The 19,411-nt window shown below is 37.4% G+C and overlaps 1 protein-coding gene across 3 annotated transcripts in view; it reads right to left on the reverse strand.

Annotated features, from left to right (window-relative positions):
* BABAM2 (BRISC and BRCA1 A complex member 2) overlaps window positions 1–19,411 on the reverse strand; it is a 163,261-nt gene that overhangs the window by 40,468 nt on the left and 103,382 nt on the right. The window lies entirely within an intron of this gene.

Below are 19,411 nucleotides of genomic sequence, written 5' to 3' on the forward strand. Positions count from 1 at the left end.
TTGGGCTTCCCAATAGAACACTGATGTTAACCTTGTCAATCAAGGGGGCAGAGAGCCAGAAAGATTATCAGGCACATGATGATGTAAGGAGGATGCTGGAAGAAATGGGTTTGTTCAGTCTTCAGAGAACACTGCAGAGGGGGGATACTGAGGAGGGGAGTTGAAGGCACATTGATGCCTTCAATTATCTAATGGAAAATTAGAGAGATGGTGGGGTCAGAGGCTTTTCTGAAGTGGGGCTCAGTTGTGCTATGTCCTCAGAGATGCTCAAAGCTCAGCTGAACAACAGGGGCCATGGCTGGCCCTGCTCTGAGGAGGGGCTTGGCCAGATAAGCTCCTTCTTGCTAATCCACGTTGGTTTATGATTACAGTCTATGATTCTATGATTCGTAGGAAATGACAAAACCAAGGATATTAATTCTGTCTGTGTACATAAGGACATCTGAATGGTAGGAATTCACAGAAATAAGGTAACTTCAGAGATGTGTTTAGGCAGCTTAACCCTTTGCCTCTATCAAAGAACAGAAGACTGAAGCACACCTGCTATTACTCAGTATAATGGCTTCTTTGGTGTGGAAAGATCTAACACTTATTTAAATCAGGCTGTATAAGGCAACAACTAGGTAAAGTCCATGCTACTTCCTTCTAGCAGCACTGACCTAAATCTTTCTTTATAGTCCCTTACTAAATCAAAATTTGCATTACACACTGTGGATTACATCATTCACTAACCATCCAGAAGCAACTTGGACACCATAAAAATGCTTCAAAAGCTAAGTTGCTTTGGGTGGCCTCCTGTTTACATGCTGTTTCCATGACAAATTACACTGGCTAGAAAGAAAATTTCTTCTCTGCAAAACAAGTCTCTTACTCTCCAACAGGATCTGGCCTCTTATTTTCCTCAGTACTTGATAAGAAACCACTTTGGTAGGTATAAAGGTCTACAGTCATGCATCCCTTTGAAGGAACAGAGCCTACATAAATCAAAAAAATCCCAAACTCATAATGAGGTATATGGAAATCTGCTACTCAGGCAAAACAGTCTGGGTTTAGCAGACTGTTCACCACATGGAACAGTTCTGCAGGTCTGGATTTTGCATATGCAACGCTGAAAAAAAAAAGCCCTGAGTACACCACAGCTACATAAAAAAACAAACAAACTTTTCCAGCAGAAGTAAGACTTGAATGGGATTTTTTTTTAACAGAATTCAGTTTCCCTGCTGCTACCCCCTTACTAAAATTACTCACACAAGAATATAATTTTGCAACTTGTGGATGGTTTAAAGCACTGAAGTATGACTAAGATGATTAGAAAGTTGGAACATTTCTGAAACAATATGTTCTTACAAAATTGCAAGTATAGCGGGTCCACCAATCTGTAACATTGGAGAATGGAAAACTTGACCTCCTGGTATGTTAGAAGTGGGTTGTGAACCTCACTTTAGGACACTGACTGCCAGTTTATTAAACTCCTTACATATTATGTAAATATATCCATTAAAGCCTCCAATCTCATACAGAGAGCAACTGGTACTGTCCACTTTGCATCCTGCCTTGCCTCATGTGACACCAAGTCCTTGCAGCATGGACATAGCACTGAAGATGCTCAGATGACTACAAAAGGAGTTACTGGCTTCTCTCCCAGTTACAATAGCAGGTATGATACTAGAAGTCATCTCTAACAGACTACACATGCAAAAAAAAAGCTTTCACTCCTATATCATCAGCTTACAATACATCTTCCAGACTGAATTATTATGATTTGTGAGTAAGGGCTTCCCATTTTACCTGTATCCATCTCCTGAAAGCAGCCATCCTGTAAAAATGTGTTGACGTAAATGGAAATCCAGCCCTTCTCAAATGAAAAACAGACTGCTAAAAGGTGTGGTTTCTGAGAAAGAGGCCCCTCCACAGAAAGGAGGCTGGAATTTCTAGTATAATTATCCTCTGAAAACAGAATAAAGCTGTAGCATATGTAATTTATATTCTGTAGAAATAATTATGGGTAGGGAAAATTAAGAGTGGACAGGTGTCTTTGTTCCCTCTATTGGGTCAGAGAATCTACTTATTAAAGATTTTAATAAAATACTGCACTTGCATGGGACCTTGCCTCTGACCATCTCAAAACTGTCTATAAACATTTAGCAATTAAGATTCATCTGCCTCATTAAACTGATATTTACCTTTTATTTTTACACACATAGAGAAGCCATTGCTTCTTTGATTTGACTGTGCTGTACTACAATGTCTGTCATGTTAAAGGAACATATTTGCTCTATTTCACAACCCTGAGACCAGGCAAGAGGATGTAATAATTAATTAGACTTATTGTAAACCTGCAACTGAAGAAAGAAGAGACTTCCACAGTGCCAAAGAAGGATCTGTAAAGGACACAAAATAGAGACAACTGGGCAAGAAAATGTCACCATATAGCTTAATATCTAAAGGCTGCTTTTTGAGGTACCTCACAGTCCAATCAAAAGAAAAAGTGCCAAACAAAGTGCTATAAGAAGCCTTTTATAGTGAAGGACATTCCATTTGGCAAAGTATTTCACCAGCACAAGCTAAAGATTGCTGCATGTCAAATCTGCTTTCCAGATAGTTGGGCCTCTTGGAGCACAGATCTTAAACACTTCTGTGTGCAATCAAGCTTTCCTTCTCAATATCAGTGCTATACACCCCTCACAAAAAAGCCCCATGCTCATTTTATCATTACAACAAAAAAAGTTAAACAAAAAGCATCAAGAGATATGATGAGGAAGCACAGAAAATTGCTCCCCTACAGCTGTCAGAGTAAGGCTAGTTTCAGTACAATCAATTGAATTGTGTTTGAGTTTTACACTGTTTTTCCCAATAAACTGCTACTTTTTAAAGGCTAGAATTCTAACAGTCTGGTATTTTCTGTAATTTTAACAATTCATGAAGCAACAGTCTTAGGGGATGCTATTTCATTTGGACTAGTACCAGATGAAGATTGAATACATGGTAGAGCTACCTGTTTCAGAGATAAGGTTGTACAAACATGCTGGAACAAAGACCTGATGGCCTCAGAATTTTATTTGCTTGCTCTTACTCTAAGCCTTGCTCTGCAAATCAACTTCATGCATCTCATTTTAAGACAGAGCAGAGACTCCTTGCAGCAAGGTCCTGTCCTCCTGGACTTCCAGAGTCAGTCACTATGTGGTTCTGATCCATGGTCTGGGAATTAAACTGCATTTTGTGAGGAACTCACTACTGAATTCAACAAGTGCAGCAGTCAGCCTGCATTAACACAAGTTTTGTTCTGTGACATGCTGAAATACAAGTTCAGAAAGCATAGCTGGAGTATGTTTACATTTTTGCTATTGACTGGTGCATTCCAAGTGACTTCTCTGTCTCTCAATGGATCTATTTATTCAGGCCAACATACCAAATGCAAAATTCTTCCACATTTTTTGATAACTTATTAATAAAACTTATTATTTGATAACTTATTATTAAACTTATTATTTGATAACTTAAATTGCCTTTCTCAAGAAATTACCATCAATAAATGGCTTAGCATTAACTCACAAATTTAGAGCAGTGATTGTTTTTTTCTTGAGTATTTATGGGTAAGGAACCTGTTATTTGCCCATCACCTCATTAGAGAAGAAGGGTACTTGCAAGTTTCAACCTCAGAAGACTGAGTACTTAGCAAGGCACACTTACAGGCATGTAGAGAGATGCTCTTACTCCTATCCCTGTCCCTACAGCTCTTGGGCCTGCCAGGTCCCCTAAACTCCCTCATTAGCAATGCCTCCTGCCTGCAATTCATTTTGCTTCCCTCTTTCTCCAAAGAGAAAAAAAAATGCAGGTTTCTCTAGATTGCTGGGAAACCTTTGAGCTAAGTCTGAAAAATGAACATTATTTCAGATTACCCTCTACATCACAGTTTAAAGAGTGAAGTGCTAACACAGGTTATGCTACTACAGCTAAGGACCTGTGCACACATAACACAGTTTATATTTTGTGCTCCACACTTACCTATTTTCAAAAACTGCATAAGCTTTTCTGTGAAACAAATATCACAAAGAAAAGAACATCAACAGAAAAGCTATACTCTTAGAAGTGTACATAGTATTGACTGCACTCAACATTTCTAACTCCAATATATTCTTCCTCCAAAACACACAGAAAGCAGGGAAAAGACAAGTTCAATGATTGTGAATGATGGAGTTATAGATTCATCTAACTTTGAAAATGTAAACAATTGAAAAACTTGCCTCTGAGTGAAAGACCTTTCATATGGGTTTATCTGTCAGTGTAGCCAGTGTTAAAGCATTGTTAAATCTATGTACCAGTGATGGAAAGTAGACTTTAGACTTTTTAGACTACAGCCTTTTATTTTACCAAGACTGGTAAAATTACCTTTTTAACTCTCAGTAATACCTGCTGTATTTTGAAACTGAAGCACACTGCAGACAGACACGAGCATTTAAAGGGTTTATTACTCATGATGGCTATATCCAAGAGTAGCCTCAAGCATGTGGAAAGAAATTCCCTTCTTTTTGCTTTTTTTTCCTATTTTGAGAGGCATGTTGAGGACTTTGATCTCCTTCCCTGTTCTCTTTGTCTTTTGTTGCTGAAGTAAATAGTCAACTTTTTTTCTTTTGCAGTTTCATCACTTTAGTACATTACACCATTTGGCACAAGAGACACAAGGAACCACATCAAATAAAAGCACGTGACCACAAAAGCTGCCTTAGCAACCATGATCCCAGATTTGCTGTCAGTTTACCATTTTTCAGACTCGCCTGACTGTAACCAAATCCCTCCTATCACACGAACAACGCGGTGCTTGGCAGAAGCCTTGGGATAGTGCTTCGATCAGCAACACAGAGCTTAGCAGTAAAATAACAGAACATTTGTACTGAAAAATTGGACAGTCTAGGTTTGAGACAGCATTTTCCTTCCTTTCCTGTAATAGTCAATTTAAAGCAAACATAATTAACATATTGCTTGTCCACTCAAATGTATCACAAGGGGAAGCATGTCCAAAAAAATTTCCATTATATTTTTAAAGAAACAATTTTTACTTTGAATTACTTCTAGTATAATACTGGTAAAACAGAAATGCATGATTTCAGCTAAGAGATCTAATCTGATCTAATCTATATTATTGAATGTTCTGGAAAAAGAAATACAATCCCAAATAGACCTAGAGGGAAAACGATGCCAAATCTGCTTATCTGAAGAAAGAATCCTGGTCAAACTCAGACTCAGCATCTGGCCATTAGAGCTGAAAAGATGATACCATCATTTTTTCCTTGACCTACTAGTGGTTCAGAGTAAATACCTCTGAGCTTGTCCTGACTAGTGACTGGAAAAAAAAAATGAAATAATCACTGTAAAGAGCAAATACTAAAACCAGAATGTATTCTAGTTTCACAGAATGTGCAGAAAACTGCAAGTCAGACTTACTGAGCTTTATTTCAGCTCTTCTGCTGACTCTGTATGTTCTAGCATGTTATTTCAGCCATTTTGCTTCTCTGCTTGCCCACCTATTATGTTCAGATGCTTATACTGAAGTACATGGAAGTTTAATAACATTCATAGACTAGTACAAAAGTTGTGGGATGAAGTAATCTTTAAGTGCTAATAAATACATGTTTGGGTTAGTCCAACTTCTCTATTCTGCTGCAGGTAAAATTGCAAGAAAAGCAGTTGTCTATAATGTATCAGCCATTTCAGACAAAGTGGTTATACCAAGGAGACTTACACTAAGTGTAGAGATTCTAGGTTCTAGCAGACTTTAACCTATCAGACTTAAATGCAAACCATACCTACAGTGATTAAGTACTGAAGGATTTGTGGGGATAAGAGCTCTGTCCCCAGGATTCTATTCCTTCTCAAAGAAAATAACTCAAGTAGCTTGACATTAATAGATGGCTAACCCTATAATTACATCAGAATTTGTTGCTTTTCATCCCTTCACTGAGTACTGAGAGCTAGAGGCAGAGAGAGCAGATACTCATGCAGTATCAAGTTTTTCTTACTGCTGTATGATATCATAAAATTCTGAAAATATTAGTATTTTCTCTGTATTTGATAAATCAGGACTGAAAGGATTTTTCCTTTGCTTAATGGATCTTTTCACACAGAAATATTCTGCATACAGGGGACTGCCAGATTCCTACTGGTGTGTTAAATGAGTGAAAACCTGGGCTGCTAGTGCTGGAAAAGAAACACTCCACCATCCTCACATCCCACATTCTCTGAAGAAACAAAACCACAAGAGGATAACAATTTTTACCTGGCTGCTGGGACACCTGATGTCACACAGTGGTAGCACAGAGCACACAAGCACTCTGCCTACACCAGGCACCACATTGCATTCTTCTCTGGGTGACAGGGCCCCTTGTATAAACTGATCCATGGCTCACAGCAGACAGCCCAGCACAACTGATTATCCTCTGGCACCTCCATGAGACCTCAAGGTCCAAACTTGAGGAAATGTCCAAGCAACAGAAATTATCATTGAGGCTTTGAAATGTACAGGTTAACTTAACTGGTGTCAACAATATCACTCCATAAAATGGTACAAAATTTATGATCATTTACTCATTCTGACAACATAAAAGTGAAAAGTATAAAGCAATGTATTTCAAACTGTTTCAAAGTATTAATATAGAGTTATTTTTCAAAATACACTACTAACAGGTTCAAAAAGAAAATATGAAAAGTTCTGCAGGTTATAAAAAAAGTTTTAGCCTTCTCTAAGGCTAAAAAATTTCTGACAAATGTTGCTTTTGTGTTGCAACTTACTGAACTGATGTCCTCTTAGTTTTTCTGCAAAAAAATCACCGATAGCAATGTGTATTGCAAATGTGCTATACTCATTCAACTGGGGCAGATAATAATGAGAATCCATAACAAATGACAGAAGAGCTGAATTTAGAGACACTTCTTATGATATCAAAAATAGAACTTTGCTGGATCCTTCCCCTTCCCTCCCAAAAGGTACTGCTTACTAGTATTCATTCCAATTAATAATTTTAAATATTTTCACTAAATAATAATTCATTAAATAATATTTACAGGAAACAGATATAAGAAGCCCTGAATCAGTTGCTAGATGCCTCACAGTTTAAAGAGGAGGGCATGGTTCTTGTCCCAAAGAACTTTCACAGTCTACTACTGCAGAGAGAGGAACTGAATGAGAGGGTAGGAAGCATGCACATTGCAGAAAGGAGACCTAAACTTTTATCACTTACAATGCAGATAAATAATTTCCAAAGCATTTTGCTTCTTTCTTAAAGGTTGGCAACAAATTCAGAGAAACCTGAGTGAGAAGTGAAGAAAGGTCAGAGAGGATTTTCACAGAGAATTCAATGCAATAAGGAAATAACAGCAAATACTACTCCCAAACCACCAGGAAAAGTTGTAAGAAAGAAATCCAGACAAATAGAGCAGAAGCAAACATCACTGAACAGAAAAGGTAGATAAGATAAGCAAAATGAGTAGATAAGTAAATAAAGAGAGCACTGTGCAGTCCTGTTTTATTTTCATTTCCACAGAAGTTCAAAAATGTACAAGAGAAAGACCATGTAGCCTAACCTCCTCCAATTTTCTTCTGCATGGATCTCAGAAAGAAAAGCAAACGTGAATGAGGCTGGAGACTCATCACAACTATGACAAAACAAGATTTTGGGTGAAGAAAAAGTCAACTGTAACTGAACTGTTAAACTTTTCCACCCTGCACTGATTTGAGATACCAACATAAACCCAGGAATTTGTTTATAATAATGCACTCCCCCCATTTCTCATTCTCATGAACCATGAAGGAAGGAAGTTGAGTCCATTATTCTTCAAATTCCTGTTCTTCAGAAAGGTACCTTTAATGGCATTACCTGTTTGCTGATATATTTATAACCCCCTAAACTGTGAATATATTAAGGGCTTTCTAAGTAGCAAGTAAAATAATACTGGGCACTGTCACTTCTACTTCAAGAGAAAAATGTAATGACTTGGAAGAGCTGTGTCAAAGGAACTAAAAATGGCATATCATGAAGACAGGAGCTAGGAATTACAAACTTTTGGAAAAAGAAGAAAAAGAAAGAGAATACTGGACTGCTGGTATGGTGTGAGCAGTATGCTCCTCTGAAACAATAGCACCCAATAAATTAAAAAAAGAAAACAGGATTTATTTATTGTAAGGACCCCTGGAAATTCCTCACTGCACTGAAGCCTGGGTGGTTACACAGTGCTTCACAGCATTTAAGATACTGATCTACTCTCCTATAATCTACTCTCCTATAATCTACTCTGCTTTAGTGGTGAAGATCTCCCAAACAATTCAGTTGAACAGAATATTTATCACAAATCCATGTACATGTTCTCTTATTATCCATCAATAAAGTGGATAAAATAAATTAATAACTTCTCTAAGACAGCATCAGTTACACATACAAACATATGCTGTATCTGTCTGTAATTTCTGATGACTCTTACAGCAGGCATTCAGTAACATCCAGTTTACTACATTGTGACTGTTCACATGGCAGGTAATTTTCCAGTACTTGTACTAAACCTAGCTAACACCAGCAGTGTCTATCACAAAGCAGAAAAATTACTCTCAAAACCTTATGACTCTGTTGCCTTCCCTGCCTACTGTTCTTGCCTTTCTGAAGAACAACAGTCATTTCCTTGCATAACTTGCAGCCCTTTATGTTTTGTGATTGCACTTGCTCATATTGTTCCTTATTTTATTTATGTTCCCTAATCTACTTGTCAAATTACAGTAATTATCTCTTATTGTTAATCTTTTCCTATATTGTTTAATGCCTAACACTTCCAGCGACATAGTCATTTTGTAGAGCATTTATTTTTTGCCTCTGTGCTAAAACACTGCTGTGTTGTAAACTTCTCTCATGTAGTTTTTTTTTTTCATTCTCCTTAGGCCATACAGTAATCCTCATTTGTGAATCTCATCTATCTGGAGAAACATTTTGTATGAAACATCCTGTCCTCTGCTTCATCAGCATCATGTTTAATTAGCTTACATGAAGAACAAGAAATACATACTGAGAGGGCAAGAAAACTTGCAGAAAAATTTCAGAAATGAAATGAGAGCAACATGCTGGAAAACTTCTGGATATGAAGTTGAGCATTTGGGTCATCGATAAGAATGCCTGAGGGAGACAGAAAGTTAAAGGAGAAAAATGTTTTACTTTCATACATCTGGCTTCTGACACTGATTTCCATGTGTATGCAGCATGATTAAAGGGCATTCTTGCTCAGATCTTGAAATTGGCTTTATCTTATGTTCACAAATGATGTGGAATGCTACAAGTCTGGTCTGGTGCTCCTGCTAAATGCTCCAGGAGGCCGAGTGCACTCTGGTTTTATGTAAGCCAAATACACATGTGGACACAAGGCAAGAGAACAGCAGTTTTTCATGTAAACACAGCCACTGTGGCTTGACAAGCTAATATGAACCATGTTAAACTCTTACTCATTTAACAAGGTGATATCAATCTGCTCAGACAGTTTTCACAGCCCCTTTCAGAGTCTTTACCACAGGAATTTGTGTAAGTCTGTTTCGTTCCCATGAACACAAATAATTCAAAATTCATCCTAATATGTTCTCTTCAAAACAGAGGGAAGCAGAGCTATGGATCACATTGCACAAGGGCAGCCTTTGCTGGGTGCAAAGACTGAGAAAAATTCTCAGAAGAAAACACTGGCACTTTGAAACTCTGGTCTTACACCAGAAGTAACAAAGGTTCCTTCTGTAAAAAGGCAGACACAGGTTTAGTTTTAAAACAGAAAAGGCAAAAAATAAACCCACAGATCTTCACTGTGTTAAAAGTGAAGCAGGGACCCCATATATACACAAGAAACTGGAAATCTCATAATTTGTAATTTAACAGCAGTGCTTAAGTTGGTCAGAAGGTGAGTACAGGTATTCCCAGGATTTTGTTTACACTGATGCCTGGATTTTGGTCATGGAGCACATTCATTACAGCATGTTCTGCAAGGCAAAGACTGGAGCAAAAAATCCTTTTCACAAAGATTTCCCTCATCCCAGAAGAGATAATGAACATTCATAGTGCACACACAGATATCAGTCAGGCCATTAGTCAAGCATAGACACTTCTACCCCCTAAACTGTCTTTAAAGCTGTCCCTCTTTGCCTTAGAAGCTGCAAACACTTACATGGCCATTGAAAGACAAAAATTCCACCTTATCACTTTTTAAAGGTTTGATTAATATTACTTAACATTGAAGATGTTGAGTAGTAAGATATTAGGATGTCCTAAATGGCATCTGCAAGTCAATGTATTTACAAATAAATATTGGATGATTTGATAAACCAGGCTCTTTAGTTGAAGAATGACATTTTCAGAAAGATTGTCTGCTTTTAAATAATTTCTGTTCTGTCACTTAGTAAGACTGAAATATTAAGATTCTACATCTTGAATTGCTTCTTAAATAAAGTATTCTCTTTTTGGAAATTATATTAATGTTCTTGAGTCATATAGATATTTAAAAATAATCAGATGATTACCAATAATAAAAGCATTGAAGCAGTACTACATGTCTTATTAAAATACCTTTTACCCTAAAAATGCGAAGTGTTTCAAGAACACATAATACAATTTGTGTATTGTGTTTCTACAGATTGCTTCAAATGCATTAATAGACAATCCTTGATACAATTTCTGTCAGGGAATGAATATTACTGTATGTGAATAAAAGCTGAGCAGAACTCACAATTACTTCAGAAGTGGAACACAACCAGAATTTCTCAAGCAGGTCCTCAGCACCTTTCAAGGTGAAGTTTACTGTTGAGCCATTTCAGTTTATCCCAAGTTCTGCCTTCCATCAACTAATAACATCACAGTGTCACCAAAATCCCTTGCATACTATCCATTCAGGCAGGTTAACTGTTGTCCCATTTTACAACATTCAAAGAAGGTGCTGCACACTGTCTATGCTATTGATCTGCAACCACAGAAATACATGATTTCAGACTGAGAGAACTCCACAAGCTTTTTTAATTGTGAAGACCTGTCACTCATGAAAAGTTATTTTTGAATTGACTAAAGAATGTAAAAAACGAAACCATCCATATTATTTAAATCTATAAATAGTGTTTTAGAATTCTAGTTTACCTGGGCAGAAATAGCTGATTTGGGGCTCCTGCCAGCTTAGGTTACTATTTTGTTGTGAAGACAGAAGTTCTCTGAAATCATGTGTTCTTTGCTTTTTCTACTATTTCCTGTCTTCAACATACAGGCCACTATTGGATGTTTTAAAGTGAGTTATAATGAATGTGCTAGCTTATGAAGATTTTAGATGTGCTGATGTTGAAATAAAAAAGAAAAAGACATGACTCTACCAACCCAAAAAAATACAGTTGTGAATTTAAATCTAAACTTCCCTGTATATAGCTTGTGTTCACTGGGCTTCCTTCTTGCAAATGACTGAAGGCTTTTCCTTTAGTAGCTACTTCTATAGTTAGTATTTCTTTGGATACTGATTGTTTTTAATTTCTTTAAATATCACTGACAGCAAAGAAATCATCTCATGCTTTCAGATTTTTTACCTTTCACGAAGAGCTCAGGGTAATGATGCAATGCCAGAATCCTATACATGCCCAGTTTCACTCCAGATTACGAATCAGGCATAGGGTTTAACAGTTGTTTGGTGATACAAAGGAGGGAATGAGATTTGATCCTCTTTTACTGAGGTAAATTCTTATCCACCTTGGTTTAAAATAACAATAGACTTAGATTAGGATTTGGATCTACTGTACCCAATGTATTGTTCTCAAGCCAAAAAAAAACCAATAGTGAGATGAGAGTCTTTAATATCATTAATCTACTTCTGACTTCAAAAATGACAGCCAATCCAATAACTTCTTGTATTTTATCCTTTCTCTTGTTTGCTGGTTCAAACTTGGCATTTGTATAATACAATACACTATTTATTTATTTATTTATTTCAGTTACTACAGCCTTGGACATATAAATCCTTATCTGAACGTCTCCTTGATAAAATGAGATGCTGCCTTTTTACTCTATAACCACCTGCACCTCATACATAAGCTCATATACAAAATGTGTAATATTAAGTCAACTTTTTTTTTCCCCCAACCCCCCAAAAGAATCACAATTTCAAAGTTTTGGTTCACACATCTGCAGTAATTTGATCCTCCTCTGCACACGTGCTATAACAACACAATATTACCAACGTTAATGTCATACCAATGTATGGACATGACCTAATAAAGGTTGATGAATTACTTCTTTATGAGTTTTATGTATGTAAACATCAGCTATATTATTCCACTAATGTAATCTCTGTATTTCTGTCCTTCCTGACTACCTGCCAGTCAATACTTACCCCTCTTTATTTGCACCAATCAGGACTATTCACAGGAGAAGCAAGGAGGAAGTTGGTGAGTAGCACAGTAACAAAGTCTGCTTTCCAGTGGATTTCTAAAATGTATCAGACTGACTTTTTACACGGGCTGTGTTAAAGCCACAGCACAGCAGGAGTTCAGTCCTTACAAACATCACAGAAACCACACTGGAAACGTGTCCTAAATGCCTTTGCCAAATGAAAAGCTTCAGATGCTGTTTATGCCTTGCAAGATGTCAGAGCATGCATTCAGGAGAGGAATCTTGACTGAAGAGAGGCTTTTTTCACCTAATGTTTAATAAGGCATGAACTCTAATTGAAGCACTTCCTAAGATTAGAATATTTATAATTTCTTTCTCCCATATTGACTCTCTGTTCACTGAATACTGAGGTGAGCTTCAGCACTGAGTACAGAGGGGCTTCAGCCTTTCCTTCAGGTGGCAGTAACAGTATCTTCCTCTTCTTAATGGTTATATTCATGGGAATATAAAAACTATGGGAATTTCCCATTTTTGAGACTTCTACCTTTATGCTTTTTTTTTTTTTTTTTCAAATGGACCAGCAGGCTTAAAAATGTTAGCAGGACAAAAGTGACAGATACCTTTACATACAGATAACATGATCATATTAATTTTACAGCAAACAAAAACAATTTTCTTAGGAAGCCAAATCAAACAATAACCCAAATTTCCCATCACACAACACATCTAGGGAGGAACTGAAGTCCGTGGCAGAGGTAACCGGCAGGAAAACAGCCAAGACCTCAAGCTCTGTCTATGCAGAAAATGATAGCAACTCCAAGAAACCCAGCCCCAAACCAGCCCCATTGATTAACCTGAAAGCTTAAACAAAAAACTCAACTGATTAAACTCACATCGCATGTGCAATTCAAAGACAGTACAGTGTTTCTCAAACACTTCCTCAATAAGAACAAGCATAGGAAAATTCATCCCATTAGGTAAATAATTTACCAAAACCACTGTTCCAAGAGCTTCTACAAATGCCTTCTTAACCACAACCTGAGGAGTGTCAATACAACATTCACAATCCACTTTCTTTACCATTAGTGCCCACAGGTGCATACTCAACTTTTTCAAAAGAAAAAGTTCATTTAAGTTCTGGAAACCTGAGGTGTCAAAGGAAGGTATAACTTGACAATGTCACAGAAAAAATTATTGATGCCTCTTGAGGGATGGAAACTGAATCAGTAAAGCAAATATGTTAGCCCTAAGGAAGCTTCAAAACAGGACTCATTTGAAACAGCTATCTCACATGGAAAACCTCAGCCTGCAACTGAATTTTTTTTAAAAACAAGAAACAAAAGAAAAATATTTATAATGGAAAACACGAGGCAATTTCCAATAACAGCAAATTTCAAAAGTTGTTCGCTCTCCCAGCTTTACTGGAAAGCAGGAGTTGCTTAATACCACTGAAAACATCTGACACTGGCCTTTTAGTCCAAGTTTAGAGATATGACCTTTTTTTTCCCTCAATAGTCCAGAGCAGGAATCTAGTAGTCTTTATAGTTTTGGACATGTGCATTTATGACTCTCTTCTTGGGCAGTACCCAGAGGGTGTGAATTTTAAAAGATTCCCCTAGCCAGTTGGCTTTTACTTTTTTTTTTTTTTTTTTTAATCTGAGAATTTGTATTAGAGAAAAGGCTATAGAATTTCTGATAGTTTCACAGTAAGTTTACTAATCTTGCTTAGTGGGTAGAAAAAGAAGGTGAATGAATCAACATAAGGAAAATAATGGTCAAAATACCAGAAGGTGATGGAAACTTGCCTATGTTCACTGGGTGCAGCAGAAAATATGGAAGCTTTACCACTCCTTAAGTTAGAAAATATTTTTGTACTCTGCCCATCTCCTCCAGTTAGAATTTTAAAATCTAATGCAAAATGCACGTGTCAGGAAAGGTCCTGTAATTCCAGAAACCAGTTCTTCTATTATCCAACCCCAATGCCATATAAAAAACATTGTTTAAAGAAAGATGTATTGGTACACGTCCTTGTTGCTCTTGTTTTTTCCACCACTTGACTTTTCAGAAAACTCTGAGCAGATTTTTCTCTTCTTATAAGTCAAAAAGGGGGGGAAAAAAATCAACCAGGAACCTGTTTTCAGTGGGTTCTGTTTATCAAGATTTTCTAGCAAAAGCTACTCACCATTTGATTTGCTACTGATTTACTGTAAAACAATAGTCTGTTATGCAAGGGTAGTTTGCTCTTGCAGGACAAAAGCCCTCCAGCACAAGTCACTGCAGTTTAAACTGTTTTCATTTGGTGAGTGCAGAGGATACTCCTAAATGTAGTTCTACATACTTTTTTTAAAACTTGCCTTTAGTTTCTCATAAGGCTGCCCAAAGACTGACCATCCCTTGTTGGAGTCAATGAAGGTCATCTCGTGCTCTCTGTTCTACAGAGGACAGAACTCACAAGTGAGAACTCCATGACCATTTAACATTAGCAAACAGGAGCCCAAGAGCCACCTGTACCTGCAGAATCATCACCACTGGTTTTACGGAGAGCAAAACTAAGGTTTTTCACTCAGATAAAACCAAGGCAAGGGAGGTGGCTGTGGAAATGACAAAGACATGATGAAAGCTGGGTTTTTTTTTTTTTCCTGTGAGGGCTTCCCTACGTTTTAGGCCAATGGGTTAATTTCAGAGGCCCCCTCCCAGCATGTTTGTGTGCACAGGCACTGTGTAAAAGCAGCACTGATTCCTTCACAGTTAGGGGTAGCCCCGTCTCTCACATCTACAGCAGCTCTTAGAAAGAGTCACTAAGAAGCCTAAGTAAATAATTAGCTCTAACAGTGGGGTTAGGTCAGCATGAGGGCTCACTAGTGACTTGTGCTGTTTAAAATGTTCATAAATGACCTGACAAACCTGTGAGCTGCCAGGCGGCAGTTCAGGGATGACAGGTTATTGAGGGTAGCCAAAATAAACTCCAACCATGAAGAGTAATGAACAGGCTTTCAAGCAGAGGAACTGGATGACAGTAAGAAAGAGATTTAACACAGATGAGTATGAAGTGATACACACAGAAATAAACAACCCTAAACAAAAATGTAAAATGGGCACCAAAGCATTCAGCTGCTCTTGGGGTTATGATCAAAGCTCAGTTAAAATGTCAACTCAGCACAAAATAAAAAGTCAAAACAAAAAGAAGTATGGCATCATGAGGAAAGAAGCAGAAATTCATCTTCAGCACAACTCAGTCTGAAAACCAGAAAATGAGGACAGAAGACTGATTACCATAACATGATGAGTGATGTTGAAAATGTGAATAAGCACTGACTACTTGCTGTCTCTTCCAATAGAAGTGTAGTGGCCAGCTTTAAACCAAGCTAACAGGAAGAGCTAGTTTCAAAACTAAAAGGAGGGACATCTTAATGCAAGACGTAGTGGAGCTATGAAATTCCCTGTTGCAATATGTATGCAAAGGGTAGGCTGGACAAGTACACAAAAGAAAAATTCATTCAGTATTATATATGAATCAGATTTCCTCAGCCACCAATGGCTTAGGGCTGGAGAATTCTTAGGGCAAAATATCACATGTGCTAGCCCTGTTTCTATGGACTTTGTTATCATTTTGCACATCCATGTGATTTTCTAGTGGGGTGGCATATTTAGATGATACTGCGAGGCAATTTACAGTGCAAAATTTTAATCACAAACATGTATCTCTCTATTTACATAAAAAAATTAAAAGGATTGCCACAGTATAATGTGATTAAAGTAGATACAAATCATTTAAATTATGGTGTTTGCTTAAAATTGCAGTAAAAGTAGATGTTAGAGTAACCTGCACTAATGGGGAAAAAAAGGCAGAACTTCAGAATGGCTGCATTTTCTTTTCCCTCAGAGAAGGTTTAAAAGTAACTAATTTTGTGATCTGTAAAATGTAGCATACCTTCAAAGAGTTTTAGATTTAATGAAACGAATGAAACATTCAAATAAATAAAGATCCTTTTTTGAGAACTTCAATAGCTCTGCAGCAATGACCTGACTTGTCTGACATGAACTCAGGCTGGGTGGAACATCTGGAAAAACACCCCATTTGAAGACATAGGACCCTGCCCTCTTCTGCAAGTACAAGTGATATGCCAGGGATCACGATGATTTTAAAAATGCACAGCTCTGCAAAATATACCGTGCTACCTTCCCCACCCCAGCTTAACATACAATCCCTCTGACAATATCAACAGTTGCCTAACATGACATTTCACATACCACCACGATTTGGATGGCATGTGCTTGAAAGAGAACTTGAAACACTAACACTTAATGTGATGAGGTTTAGGAGAAGATTGAAGGAAGTAAACTGAGAATGAAGATTACAAAATGGCCCTTTCATTCCTCTGCAGGGATGAAACAGTATGAACAAAACAACCAAACCCCAAATGCTATTTACTTTGGGAAACAGGGTATGTCAAACTTCTCAGAGTAGGTGGAGTCAAGTAAGGACACAATTAGCCTAAAGCCACCACCAGCAAATTGCTGCACACAGTGATACCCCTGTGTACAGGTATGGCTAGCTGCAGGAATCCAAAGGAGGAGGACAAGCTGTCCCTGGAAAGAGCGTGGGGGGAATGCGCCACTACACAAGCAAACCCTGTTCCCTAAATATGGCTGTGATTTAGGGATGCACCTACAGACTAGTGAAGATCCACTTACAGCTTGTGCTGGAGTTTTGATTTAAGGCCTCTTACCTTTGTTACTGAACAAATGTTGTAATTAGCTAATGCTGCTGCTTGATTCTATTTGTGTGCTCTTCGTTTTCCAGCCGCTGCGGTATAGAGCAGAGATGTGGGTGATGAGATACAGTTACCTCTGTTTAATCTTTTTTTGACAGGCTTGGGGAGAGAAAGGGAAGACAAAGACAAGCATTGACTTGATACAATGTTCTTCTCCTCTGTTTGGTGTTTGGGAGAGTTATAATGCAAATTTGATACTTGAGGTCATTTTACTAATGGGAATGAGGTAAAAATATTAGCAAGCATAACTAGATGGTCCAATTTACTTCATGTAGCACATCTCGGTACTGAAATCCACAGTCCATGAAACAGCATTGCATAAGACAGCAACAAAACAATCTCATATGAGCCCTTCAAAATTAAGAGAAAAGCCCACGGAAAGTCCGTCTAAGTATTGGAGATAAGTTCAGTAGCTCCAGTCAGATCAGTCTGTTGTTATTTCACTGGGATCAAATAAAACAAGATTTGTCAGAATTACAGCACGGGAGTGATTATCAATCCAAAGGTCCGTTGATGAGGAATTAAAAGACAGCCAACCTATTTCCAAACTACCATTCCATTTCTTTGCTACATCCAAATCAGATAAAAAACAATCACTATCAGATTCCCCAGCCTTCCCTTTCTTACTAACTTGTCACCCCATAGCACTGTAAAAGGTTGTTTAACTGATGCTAAGATGCTGCCAATGTCCCAGCAGTAAGATACCAAAAATTTTCTACTGTGAAAGAATACAGGCTGTGTTTTTAAGCACAAACAAGTTTAGGAAAACAAAAAATACCAAAGGGGTAAAAAGAAGACACTTCACGTTTACACTAAAGAAAGATCTGAAAAGTGGGTACTATTTGAGAATTGTGTAAGCTAGAGACAAGGGGGGGTGTGTGTGTGTGTCACCATATGAGACACTTCAGATTCGTAATTAATTGGAATCCTATGCTGAAAGGTGGAAGTGGTCAAAGAAGAATGGAACTATCTCATCCTTTTATGAGAGGCAGATTTCCTGAAAAACTGTGCTGCTTGTTTTTAGCACCTGAGCTACACAAAGACACACTTCTCAAACATTAGGTAAACAGAAATAATTTGCATCTCTGCTCTGATTGACCTGACTACCAAGAGTAGCTTTTTGATAGAAATTAGCAATTGCAATAGTATTACTGAAGAGGCTGGAGGTCATGGTTATATACATCATAAACTTTTCAAGTACTGCATAGTAATATCTAGATTGTTCCTTGTAACTAAGTCACCACTTTCCATTCTTCAAGACTGCCAAACCTGTGACATGCAACTGTTACCAACTGATTTAGCACATCCATAAGTTTCTAATATGATTGGCATTGTACATAATTTCAGAGCATGAAAGACAAAATTGGTTGGGAAACATCTAATTTTCATCTTTTAACGTGACAATACATGAAAAATAGCACCTGAAACGCATAAATTTATTGCTTAAGTAAGTGACTTCAAAATATCTAATTAGTTCAGACCCTGAAGAGCATTGATGCAAACCTGGCCAGGACTAAAAGTAACTGATTGCAGCTCTTTTAACCAAATGCTGGGAAAGGTTGAAACTTATGTCGTCCATGGTTGGATTTCCTAACTTTGCAAGAAGAGATAAAAATGCAGCACATGTAAAAGCAAGGGATGCCTGGAGAACAGCTGACTATACACTATTATTCATCAAGTCTCAGGGTACATGTTTCATAATCCCAAAGATACTAAAATTATTTTCACTTAAAATTTCATATTTTGCCTTGAAAATCTAGCAATCTTTGCACCAGGAAACCCCCAGAATTGCTCAATTCTAATGAATAATCTGGACCTGGAATTTTCATCTTTCCCTCAATGTAAATACACATTAAAGGGGAGATGAAACACAGACAACCCCAAAAGACCTGGAGAATAAAAGAGCAAAAGCTCCTAGTCAGGGAAAAATATACTTTCAAAAAGTATTTCAATAAGTTAAAAGAACAAGATATAGTTTATGGTTTGTTTTAAAAAAATTTGTAACTTTATTTAGTTTTGTTGAAAAAAAGTCCCCAAGCCCAAAACTCCCCCTTCTTGCGTCACCTTGTATACTGTTTTCCCTTTTCTATATGTTACTAAAGCTAGACAAATGAAAGAGATATTTCTTCCCCAACAGTTAATTCAACCAGATCATTTGCATATTTTCTACATAAAACAATTAAAAATAGCCACAGTTCTGACTCTTATTGTGACTGGCATCCTAATCAAGGTGCATGTCTCCTCAGCAGGTACTGCATCAAGACT

The sequence above is a fragment of the Serinus canaria genome, chromosome 3 (assembly GCF_022539315.1).
Source record: "Serinus canaria isolate serCan28SL12 chromosome 3, serCan2020, whole genome shotgun sequence".
In the NCBI taxonomy this organism is placed as follows: domain Eukaryota; kingdom Metazoa; phylum Chordata; class Aves; order Passeriformes; family Fringillidae; genus Serinus; species Serinus canaria.